We start from the raw sequence: 13,680 nt of genomic DNA, 5'->3' as shown, positions 1-13,680 counted from the left end.
CCTAATCAGGGGAATAATGGATGGTTGGAAGAATCCAAGGAGGAACCTGAAGAGGACCCCGAGGAGGAGTCTGAAGAGGAACCTGTGGAAGACCCCGAGGAGGAATCTGAAATGGAACTTGAGGCGGAAGCCGAAGGCGGAGCTGCTGAGCCAGTGGTGGACCAGGAGGAAGAGGAAGTCGAAGGAGGTCTTGAGGAGGAACCCATCGAAGACAAAGATGGTGATTCGGATGCAGAGTCCAAAGTCATCAACCCCCTTATCCGGTTAGGGTGCCTGCTTATCGGGTAGGCCCCACTGGTTCTACACCCCTCCTGGGGTATCGACCTTTGGAGGTGGAGCAGATAGCAGGGACAGCGACCCCCGTTCGGCATGTCACGCCAGTTCTATGACCTGAGGGATGGAGGACCAACTGATCCTGCTCTTCCGGTCATGGTGAGACGATTGCGGAACACTGGTGACCTAGCTCAGAGCACCGCCGATCAGATGCACCAGATGCGGACTAGGGTCGAGCGTGCAGAGCAGGAAATGCGAGAGGTTATCCGAGAGTTCCACATGAGACAGGCGAGGTGGGAGGCTCATCTCCGAGATGTGGAACGACAGGTGGCTCGTCATCAGGGAGCGTCCACTTCCTCAGTACCACTCCCTGGCGCATCCCACCATGACTAGGACTAGTCATACCTGTCTTTAATATTATGTTACTAGGATCTATGCTACGTACTTCGACTCTATGTTTAAGTGATTACACTATGCATAGAGCCGTTATGCTGCTGAATTTCCACCACTTATGCATGCATCCTATTTGATACCAGAGCATCCTATTTGATACCAGAGCAGAACGAAGTTTTGTGAGCAATAAATTCAAACACTTATTAAATCAACAACCCTAGAAGCTTAATGAAACCATCGTGGTGGAAATGGCTAATGGGAAGACAGAATCCACTGGGGAAATCTATATCGGATGTACCCTAGCCTTAAATCATCATGTCTTTCAAATAAACTTAATGCCTGTTTCCATTAGGAGTTTTGATGTGATTATCGGCATGGATTGGTTAAGCCCCCACCATGCTGAAATTATGTGTCACAAGAAGGCCGTTCGCCTTCATCTCCCAAATCATGAAACCCTAGTTATTTATGGGGACAAACCTAGCACGAACCTTCATCTTATCTGGTGCATTAAAGCGCAAAAGTACCTACGAAGGAAGGACTTGACGTTCCTGGCTCACATAGTAGACAAATCCAAGAAAGAGGTCAACATTCAAGACATTCTAGTAGCTTGTGAGTTCCCAGATGTCTTCCCTGATAATCTTCCAGGGATACCCCCAGAAAGACAAGTCGAGTTTCGAATTGACCTTGTACCAGGAGCTACCCCCATCGCCAAATCGCCCTACAGATTGGCTCTTGCGGAGATGCAAGAGCTGTCCAGCCAACTCAGTGAGCTTTTGGATAAAGGATTCATCCGGCCCAGTTTCTCACCTTGGGGAGCTCCAGTTTTCTTTGTCAATAAGAAAGACGGTACCTTCAGGATGTGTATTGACTACAGAGAACTTAACAAGCTCATTATCAAAAACCAATATCCACTTCCACGAATCGATAACCTATTTGACCAGCTCCAAGGAGCTAGTCACTTCTCAAAGATAGATCTGCGATCTGGATACCACCAATTCAAGGTTCGAGAGGAGGATATTCCAAAAACCACCTTCCGAACTCGTTACGGACATTATGAATTTGTCTTAATGCCCTTCGTTCTAACGAATGCTCTTGCCGCATTCATGGACCCAATGAATCGAATATGCCGACCTTTTCTTGATAACTTCGTTATCGTTTTCATCGATGATATCCTCGTATATTCCCGAAACGAAGAAGAACACGGCCAACACCGTCGACAAATCATGGAAACCCTACGAACCAAAAAGTTATACGCAAAACTCTCCAAGTGCGAGTTTTGGCTCTGAAGTGTGAACTTTTTGGGACATGTCGTTAGTCAGGAAGGAATTCATGTGGATCCTTCTAAAATCCAAGCCATCGAAGGATGGGCAATTCCAACAACAGCCACAGAAATTCGCCAATTTCTGGGTCTCGCAGGCTATTACAGGAGATTCATCCAGAACTTCTCTAAGACAGCCAAACCTCTTACCATGCTTACACAAAAGGGCGTACCCTTTGTATGGACAGACAAGCAGGAAGCCGCGTTTCGATCTCTGAAGCAAGCACTCTGCAGTGCGCCGGTGCTATCGCTACCCGAAGGAACGGAAGACTTTATAGTCTACTGCGATGCGTCAAATCAGGGTTTAGGCTGTGTACTCATGCAGCGTGGAAAGGTGATAGCTTACGCGTCCCGACAACTAAAGACTCACGAAGTGAATTAAACGACCCACGATCTGGAGCTGGGAGCAATGGTCTTCGCCCTGAAGATTTAGAGGCACTACCTTTACAGTACTAAGTGCACCATCTTCACCGACCACAAGAGTCTCCAACACATCTTGAATCAAAAAGAGCTAAACATGAGGCAACGAAGATGGGCCGAACTGCTAAACGACTACGAGTGCGAAATCAAGTACCACCCAGGCAAGGCAAACGTGGTAGCCGATGCCTTGATTCGAAAAGAATACTCAAATCGTTGTGTGAAAACTCTCTCGATAACCATCCAATCCCACCTGACCTCGCAAATCAGAACAGCCCAGTCAGATGCCATGAAGGCGGAAAACAAATCAAGTGAAGCGCTGCATGGAATGGAGAAGAACTTGGAGGTGAGGAAAGATGGGACATATTACTTCATGAACCGCATATGGGTCCCTAAAGAAGGGGGATTCAGAGAGGTAGTCATGAACGAAGCCCACAAGACGCGATACTCCATCCATCCGGGTTCAGACAAAATGTACTTGGATGTTAAGCAACATTATTGGTGGCCTAATATGAAGGTAGAGATTGCCACTTACGTTAGCAAATGCCTTACTTGTGCTAAAGTAAAGGTGGAATATCGGAAGCTCTCCGGATTACTACAGCAACCAATAATTCCAGAGTGGAAATGGGAAAGGATTACCATTGATTTTGTGACCAAACTACCCAAGTCGACGGATGGTTTGGAAACGATCTGGGTAATAGTTGATAGACAAACAAAATCCGCCCATTTCCTACCAATAAAAGAATGATATAAGAAGGAGCGTCTGACAAGAATCTACATCAAGGAAATCGTGAGACTCCACGGAATACTTGTATCTATCATCTCAGATAGAGATAGCAGGTTTACATCCCGCTTTTGGTAATCGCTTCAAAAAGCTATGGGAACACAACTCGACATGAGCAGTGCCTACCACCCGCAAACGGTTGGCCAAAGCGAGCGAACCATCCAAATGCTAGAAGATATGCTTTGCGCGTGCGTAATATACTTTGGAAAATCATGGGATACCCACTTGCCTTTGATCGAGTTCTCATACAACAACAGTTATCACTCGAGTATCAAAGTTGCTCCTTTTGAAGCATTACAAGGGCGTAAATGTAGATCACCATTGTGCTGGGCTGAGGTAGGAGACACCCAACTAGCGGGAGGGCAGACTCCAAAAAATGCCCTTGGAGTTTCAATTCGGAGATAGGGTGCTACTAAAAGTCTCTCCTTGAAAGGGGTGATTCGTTTTGGGAAGTGGGACAAACTGAACCCTCGATACATTGGACCCTTCGAGATTCTTGCCCGAATCGGTCCAGTGGCTTATAGACTGCAACTACCCACCGAGCTCAACAGTGTACACCCTGTTTTCCACGTCTCCAACTTGAAGAAGTGCTTATCCGAGGAGAATCTCGTCATCCCATTAGAAGAAATTGACATCAATGAGAATCTCCTATTCATCGAGGAACTAGTTGAAATCATGGACATGGAGGTGAAGCCTACCAAGCAGAGCCGCATTCCGATCGTGAAAGTTCGATGGAACGCAAGACACAGGCTAGAATTCACATGGGAACGCGAAGATCAAATGAAACAGAAGTACCCTCATCTATTTTCGCATTCTCAAGTCTAGCTTTCAAAAGAATTTCGGGACGAAATTCCCTCTAATGGGGGGATGATGTCACAACAAGGAATTTTGAGGCCTTGTAACTACAAGACTTATATCAATTATGAATCAACAATATGAAAGCATGTATGATGCTTATTCAATAACAACAAAACCTCATCAAATACTTCATTCAAGCACTACAAATAGTCAACAAAGAATTGGAAACCCTTGAAATCCCGGTTTAAGTCCATTTTGGACTAGGATTTTCTTATTGGGCCTAATGGACCAATGAGCTTCCAGTTTAACTATCTTGAACCTAGAACTCTCAAATGGGCCCTAATTGGACCCATATACATGAGACTTAACATTTTTGGGCCTTATGAACCCAAAATAAACTAGGTTAACTTTAATGGGTCACAACCAATTTAATTTAGCACTAAGAGGACACAAAAATTATACATTGATTTATTTGGGCCAGGCATCATCTAAATTAACTATAATATGGGCTTAAGGGCAAAAAGCACAAATTTTCTCTCTTCCCCTCTCCATTCTCGACCCAAACCCACAAAGAAAGAGGAGTTGACTTTTGGTAGCCACCTCACCATTATCTCTTGGATTCCCATGCTAAGGCCTCATATCTCCATGCAACAATCCCATCACCACTCTCTCCTCCTCTCACTTTTCTTCTCTCGGCCGAACACAACACACACACCGCACCAAAAAAACTCTCTCTAAACCACTCTCAAGACCATCTTCTTCTCCTTTGAAGATCTTGAAAATTTGGCTTGAAGTCTAAGGATTTTCATCAAGTAATTCATCATCTAAGGTAAGATGATGACTAATCCATGATCTAGCTACTTTATTTCATCAAAATCTCTTCTCAACCTAATCCAACTCGTGATCTTGCACCTTAGAAGCATCTAAGTTCGAGATCCTCCAAGAAGACTTGCTAGGATCAAAATTTCTTCATCTTTTCCTTCAAAAACTAAAACCACAACTCAAGGTGAGCTCCATACCCCTCTCTTTTTGGTTTTCATATGTTTTATGGGGGATAATACAAAAAAAATGTGTAGATCTATGTGTATGTGTATGCTATGTGTGATTTTATGTGTTTTTGTGATGAATATGTAACCAAAAGGAGTGTTAACTCGAGATCTATGACATGAGAAAGGAAACAAACATAATCTATGTTATTTTACACTAAATGAGTCAAGAATAATAGCTTATAATATTATGATGAACATATTTTAACATAAAACCCATTTTAGGGCTTATATTGTCAAATATACAAAACTTGGGTTAAAAATTGCCAAGTCACAGTTTCTTAAGGGCCAAAAGAGTCAAAACACTTTCCATAATTGTTTTTCAGAATAATAAAATTTTTAAAGAACTTGAAATGTAAAATTTTAGCTTAATGGGCTAATTTTGGGCTTTTTGGCCCAATAAGCCCAATATTGCGAAAAATTGATAATTGAAGGGGCTGAAATGAAAATTTATTCATAATAGGAGATAAAAAGTGTAACAAAACTATCTCAAGGGTCAAAAATGCTTTTCACTACCAAAAAGGACCAAAAATGTAAGGTTTTTAGATTTTGGGCCAAAACTGTAAAAGTTGCGAAAAATAGGGTTTTAACCGAGAAATACCATTCTGGGAGGGCTGAATCTGTTAACAAAATAAATTTTGGGTTAAAACTATCTTTTCAACAAGTTTATGATGCAAAAATGTCAAGAAAATGTTTTAAGTACTAAAAATGAAATTCTTTTATATAAAGGGCTAAAATTATTATTTTTATAAAAGGAAAGGTAGTGAAAAGGTCAAACTCCTACTTTTAAACAAATTAATTCATTAAGTCAAAATACAAAATCCACCACTACCGACAAAATGGAAGACGAATACACATTTAACACCAAATATCGTTATAAACGAATTGATTCGGTCTCGAATCAATACAAAACAACAATCGTTAAGTCAAAACACTTCAATAAATAGTTTTTTTTATTAAATATGATTATTTTTATATAAAATTGTTATTTTATATAAAAATGGAGTTTATAAAAGGATGTTGTAACATTTTATAAAAATAAGTAGTTTTTATGAAATACGATTATTTTTATATAAATTTTTTATTTTATATAAAAATGGAGTTTATAGAAAGACCATGTCACATTTTATAAAATGAGTAGTTTTTATAAAATATGATTATTTTTATATAAAATTGATATTTTATATAAAAACGAGTTTATCAGGAGATCTTGTAGTATTTTATAAAAATGAGTAGTTTTATAGAATATGATTGTTTATATAAAATAAGATAGTTTATATAAAAAGAAAACTTATGAAAAGGGTATTAACGCTTCAAGAAAACAAATAATTGAAGTAATATATTTATGCTTTCAATGATATATACATATATATTTACATAATCTTAAAAATATATGTATAATAGTGTATGTACAATTATATATCCGAATGTGACGATAAAGAAATGCAAACATTGTTAAGGCTCGAAATACAAATGACGATAAAAATCTTAAACTTAACAATTTAAGGATATTTTGTATGAGAAACACTTCATCACTAAGAACTCAAAAACTTAGTACAAAGCCATATGTGTTATAACCGTTAATCCGAAAGGAACGTGGAACATTGGTATAGATCTATACGGGTTGACAGCCCCGCCTGCGATTGCTAGCTACAACCATCGTCTGACGAGTCAAAACGGCCGTAATCGTTCAGTCACTTATATATTTCACAACGTCGATGAAGTGTTGTGATGTTCACAATACATATGCTCACCTTACTGCTTACAGAGGCTTGCGCGTCCATAGTTCGGTTATAGGCTCATACTAGAACCCATAAATTTTACAATAGAAGTTTTATCGTTAAAAGGGAACTTTTGAACAAAATGGATAAGTGTTGAAAATATTATTATATACAATTCGTATTTATAATATTTTCAGCACGATACTCACGACTCATGATTTCTTGGTTATGAACAATGAACCAAACTATTTTACTTGTATGGGATTACAAGTGGGGACAAAATACAAACTTATAATCTTAAAAGGTCACAAATGTATTTTTGATTATAAACCATTGGAGTCTAAACCTATAAAGCTCACCAACATTTTTTTTACGTATTTTTAAAACGTATGTATCTTCAGGAACTTAAAAGTTGGAAGAACGACTATAGGGTAAGGAGAATATTTATCCTTAAATAAACTATTGACCGAGTAACCGGTCCTCTTGTTATATGCTTTATAGAACTTGAATTATGTATTAGTCGTCCTTTGGGATTTACTAAACAATGTATTTCTTCTTTTTCATACTTTGGAAGAATGTAATGTTATTTTAATCCTGTAATATTTTATGTATGTTGTTAACAATGAACCAACGTTTCATGTCGCAACCCCGGTGATTCCGCCATCGGTCGGGTTTGACAACGATGTAGTGGAAATTATAATCCTTACACTACATGAGAAATTCATAACAAAGGCTACAAATACAAATTTTTGGTGAATTCGTGACCAAATACAACAAATTCCATACCAGGCCTAAAACGCCCAACTTTTAACGAAAAGAATTTTGGGATCAACCTAATTTTTGTATAATATATTATTATTTTTTTGATAATAATGATTTTATTAACAATTTAAATTTTTATAATTCAAATTAAATATTTATACATCATTTATACCATATTTTCTTTATAAAAATACCACACTTTTTATAAAGAATATCATCTTTTTATAAAAATTACCCCACTTTTATAAATTACCTAGATTTTTATAAAAATAAGAAGAGTTGACTTAGTGACATGAGTGTTACATCTTTTCCCAATATAAAACATTAACCAACATGTATCAAGACCATTATCCAACATATAACAATGCAAACATCACCTCACCCCACCCCTTACCCCTCCTACCCACCCCACCACCCTACCTCCCCCATAAATTCCGTTAACCTCTCTCCCCCCTCTCTCCTCGTCTTCATCTCTCACTTCATCTTCTTCATTCCTTCATAATCCTCTCAAGAACAAGTTCAAGTCTTCCAAAGATCCATCCCTCCAAGTTGGTTCTTACGATTTTTGGTAAGCATTCCTTGTTAATCTAGTGGTTTTATACATATTCGTACTTGTTTTGTTACATTTACACACATTTATATGTGTTATTATCTATAGGGTAATACCATCTTCAAGTGTTCTAAGCTTGAGGATCTTCATCTTCATCTCTTTATCCACTAAGAAATCCACTCAAGGTGAGTTGATACCACTCATTTTCGTTTTTATCTAATTTTTATGGGGGGGGATACAAGTAAAAAAACTTATTTGGATGATCTAAAGGCATTGCAAACTAAAAATACTAGTTATGTCACTAAAACATGTCTAGGCTTAAAAATTAGTATTTTACAGAAAATTTGTGGCCTGTTCATCAATTGTTTTTCCCCGCTTAAACTTCATATATTTCAAAACTATTTAATATGAAAATAGTTCAGGTCTCTACCTTTTTTAGGACTACTTGCACGTATTCATACGATTTTTCTACAATATACAGTGATTTTTGCAAAACTGCCTATTATTTGAGAACATTTTCGGACCAGTCTACAAAAATGAATGTTTTCACTTAGGAACCACTTAAGGTTAGGGAAAAAGATTATGGACAAAGTAGACTCATTTTCTAAGCTCTGAGAGTACGGATACAAATTTCGACTTACGATGAATTTTCTATAATTTTTCTAAAAACAGGGACAGAAAAGTCAAAAACTACAAATTGTCCTTATCATACTAAATGTTTTGTACTTCTGTTTAGATGTAAGTTTATATGTTATAATCTTTTAAAATATATAGAGAAGATAACCTACATGTATTTATATATTTGAGTATATAAATGGACTTAAGATACATTCATAATAAACTAAAATTGGTATAGTTTGGGAGTCACAAAACCACACTATCATTTCAGAAGATCTATATAATTATTCAACGGTATAACTATTCCATTTTACAAGAAAAGGAGTTATAGTTCAAGTAAATATGTTGATGCTCTTGTGAGAAATTCTCTTTACCGTACCTACCTAGTGTACACTTTAAGTCCTACATTATAACCAGAGTCTCCTGGAGGGAGAGCGAGATAGTTGTGTATAGAATTATACACGACTGACAACCCCACACCTCAGTTGTTCGCTACAGTTAGACCGAAAAGTCTAGGGTGACAAATGTCTTACCGACTCCGACGCCTGAAGAACGTCGTCTTCAGGCATATCAGTCGTAATATCATGGTTATAAGAACTCACATAGAGATTAGCAAAACTATTTGGTTTACAGGAAGCTTATACTTCATCAGTTTTATTAAAAGAAATGAAATTATATACTATTTTCTGTACAATATTCACTTCCATCATGGTCTTAGGGTTTAAGACTATAGTTCACTTTAAGAAAATATTGGATTTTCTGGATATATACATTATTACTTTTCAAGGAGAAGACAACCACAGACTGTTCTAGACAATCCGGTAGAACGCTAGCAGGCTCACAACCTGTAGGTATATTTGAACTACGTGTTCACCAGAAGTACTCTAAATATCCCGGAAACTACGCCTAAAGGATAATATTGGCATATGTGCCTAATTTTTGAACTACGTGTTCACCGGATGTATTCCAAAAATCCCGGTAGCTATGCAATTAGCGCCTTATGAGAGAACATTGGTAGCTATGGACTTAGTACCTAATGGATAGTATAGGCAGTTGTGCCTAACATATAACATTGGTAGCTATAGACTTAGTGTCTGTTGGATAAACCCTGACATCAATGGACTTCGTGACTATTCCTTAGGGCAGTCCTTAGGAATAAATAAATTATGAATAATGTAAATCCTTAAGAATAAATAACATAATAGGGATGGGAAGCTGGGTTTATTGTTTAATAATTAAACATAATAATTATATTATTGTGGGTTGAAAATCGTATGTACTCACCAGGTTTCCCACCTGACCCACTCATTTTAATTGTATCACATGTGTCGATATGAAACTGCATTATACTAAGAGATTAAAGGGGATGTGAATTACTAGTGTAAATAAATGTAAGGTCTGTTTATGCTTATGTTTCTGTATTGACGATGACATCCCAAAGTTTTAATATAAACAAAAATACATTGTCTTCGGAACTGCTTTGATGATATATATTTTGGGATCAAATTCCGCACCAGCAACAGACTAACCCCACCATAAAAATTGTCTGCGTTTAAGGTACGCCCTACGATTTCCTCAAAAACCCTATACGACAAAAAAAAAATCAAAGGACTTACCGATGACTATGACATCAGTTAGGTGTTAGACAAGAAAAGGGGAAGAAGATGAAAGTCGCCATCGATGTGGGGGTTGAGCAACCTGGTGGTTGAATGAAAATTGATTGCGTTTGGAGAAGAGGAAGAAGGATTGTGTTTGGGGACATAGGGACTTCTAATTCGTTGACCATGAAATATTTTAATGCAGAGTTCAAAATTTAAGAGAAAATAAAAAGCCATGTTTAAATTTTTATTTAAAAAAAACCACGCAGACTAAATATAAACGGTGAAACCGGAATCAAATTGCATAATTCCTCTATTTAATAGGTAAAATGTTATTTTTAGGGCCAATTGTGCAAGAAAATTACTTTAGTGACTAAATCGAACAATTGACGAAACGTTAATGTGCTACAATGATATTTTTCCCATAAAATTAATGGTTATTCTTTAATAAATATTATTTCCAAATTTTAAAAATTCATGCAAAATTTTTGGACATTACAAATTCCCACCCCCTTAAACACGTTCATTTTTTTTAATACATATAACTCCAATTTAATAATAAGTACCCATGTACTAGTTGCACATAAATCATGTATTATCGAATGCGATAACAAAATTTTGAAATTTAAAGGCCTCATTTTTTGTATTTGTCCCTAGCCTCAAATTGGCTTGGACCTCTGTACACTTCCGACAAACCCCATACCCTACAAGTGCCATCATCGAGCCTTCGCCTTAGTGCGATATCGGTAGAACTTTTGTTTTTGATAACAAATTAATAATGGATCTCATCGAGCAAAAAATATGGCTACCGGCGCAATCAGAACATATATTTTACGATGAATAGACGGGTTGATACGGTCACATGCGTCAAGGTGAGAAAAATAACGGGTTTTATTTGTTTTTTATTATGGTGTCTACAGAGCATCCTTTTAAGGGTGTTACCATGTTATCGTGAGAACCTTCAAAACAACGGCATTGTACATCTTAAAATATGATATATTTTTACGCTATAAAAAGAAGTGGATGAAAGTTAATTCCAAAATTAAATGGGTTTTGCAGATATGGATTAGTTTGTGATAACGACAAGTTTGTTTAAGGAGACTGAGTTTGTATGTCATACAATTTGTACATGATAATAAATGCGTGATATCTTTTATGAGTGATATGTTTTAAGATTTCTTTCTTACCCTATATATAATTAAAAAGCGCACGCGCTCAGAAAATACATTGACAATTAATTCGAAAATCAAATGGAATTTCAGAAACCAATAGTTATCGCATTTTTGTTATTAACCCAAGTCATTAGAGTCTTCGCTGATTGCAGTTGTGAAGACGAAGAAATCCACGGCAACAAAAGCGAAACCCTTAAGTACAAATTAATCGCACTTGCTTCCATATTGATTGCGGGCGGAATCGGCGTATCTCTACCTTTCGCTGGCAAAATCTTGCCGGCCTTACGCCAAGAGAAGGATGGTTTCTTCTTTGTAAAATCATTCGCTGCCGGCGTAATGCTCGCTACAGGGTTTATCCATATACTTCCAGACGCGTTCGAGAGCCTGACTTCTCCGTGTTTGAAAGAACAGGTGTGGGGGGATTTTCCATTTACTGGGTTTGTGGCTATGGTTGCAACCATTGTGACGTTGATGTTTGAGAGCTGGTCAGCGGCATGCCAGCCTAAAAATCAGACGGTAGCAGTTGAAGGGTTGACGATGAAGAAAAGAACGTTGGGGTTGTGACTGTTCACATGCATGCAACCCATCACCATTCTCACGCCAATGATAATATCCAAGTTTATCGATATCGGATTATTTCCCAGGTAAATTACTAGATCTTTCAAATCTTTTTCTTTCTTTTGAACGACAAAGTTGATTGAAATAAAAATAGCTAGGCTGCAAACAGATAAATTATTATAGACACTAACTAAGATGAACCAATCGACAATAGCCAGAGAAAACTGTCTACTTTTAAATAGCCATGAGTCACACCATTATCAATAGGCAATAGCAAACTTTCAAGATGCATCAACAATAGCATTGTAATTTTGAGGTTGTAACAAACCAAGGCAATGTATTTCCACTATCCAGATTGCTAATATGCTATTATCTATATAAGATTGAAAGTTCACTGATGAGTTAATGACTTTTAATAACAACCTAATAATCTGGGGAAAAATCTTTTTAATGGAGAGTTCAATGCTGACTTATGGATGGAGTAATGACAGTTTAACTTATTAATACCGAGATAGTTGGTAAGAAGACATGATCTAAAAATTCAGTTTTTAATATGATATAAATATTTGAATTAGAATCTTGTAGGAAGACAAGCACATATATCATTTAAGCATAGATGGTAAGATTCATTAAATAAATAAGTTGATCCGATTATATTAATGTGTTATATAGTCGATATCCTTTAGTTATGTCTATAATTAAACTTTAAGGCGGGTTACAAGAAGTAATATATTGGTGAAAATATTATTTATCTTTTGGATCGCAGGTGCTGGAATTAGGAATTGTCGCTCATTCAATAATTATAGGATTATCGTTAGGTGCTTCCAAAAGTCTGGAAACCATAAAACCACTTATTGTTGCCTTGTCATTCCACCAATTTTTCGAAGGATTAGGCCTCGGTGGATGCATCTTTCAGGTACGGATATTATCAACAAATTAGATTTATTTTAGTGTACATAATTGGGTTGAATATCAACTATGGCTACGTACGAATAAATCCTATATATATAACATGGTTCACTTATTTCAGGCAAAAATCAAGTCACTGGCGATTATATCAATGGGAGCGTTTTTCACCCTTACGACTCCAGGTGGAATTGTAATTGGAATATTGATGAGCAACGGTTATAAAGAAAACAGTACAAATTCTCTTATTGTCGAAGGCGTGTTAAATGCTGCATGTGCTGGAATGTTGATATATATGGTTCTTGTCAACCTAATTTCTCCGGATTTCAATAATCCCAGGATGCAAAACAAGAAGATGCTTCTACTTGGTTCAAATGTTTTTCTTCTTCTTGGTGCCGGCTTGATGTCTCTCCTAGCCAAATGGGCTTGAGAATATATTGTTTTCACTGAACGGATTTGTGAAATTACTATTTCCTGATAATTAAGAGCATTAATTTTACAATTGTTAAAATGTTTCCAGATTCATCATAATCCTCACCATCATCATGCGATTCTTTGTTTCCTTCTGTAGCTCTTTGTATTCTATCTGAGAACTGGTTCTAGATCACATTGATGTAAAGAAAATTTAAATGATTAATGAAACAAAATAATGATTTTAAGGGTTTATAACTATAGTTTTCTGTTACCCACACCGAAAATCTGTGCCAACCTTCTTCCATTAACACCACATCAAGATCAGCACATGGCAGACGGATCTAAATCAGGT

At 36.9% G+C, this 13,680-nt stretch overlaps 1 pseudogene; it reads left to right on the top strand.

The window, feature by feature from the left end:
* Positions 1–11,528: 11,528 nt before the first annotated feature.
* Positions 11,529–13,344, top strand: LOC145090375 (zinc transporter 1-like; annotated as a pseudogene).
* The last annotated feature ends 336 nt before the right edge of the window (positions 13,345–13,680 follow it).

Source organism: Lactuca serriola, chromosome 2, assembly GCF_051521515.1.
Source record: "Lactuca serriola cultivar US96UC23 chromosome 2, Lser_US96UC23_V15, whole genome shotgun sequence".
NCBI lineage: Eukaryota > Viridiplantae > Streptophyta > Magnoliopsida > Asterales > Asteraceae > Lactuca > Lactuca serriola.
The sequence above is the reverse complement of the archived record's forward strand: the minus strand, read 5'-3'. Positions and strand labels throughout refer to the sequence as shown.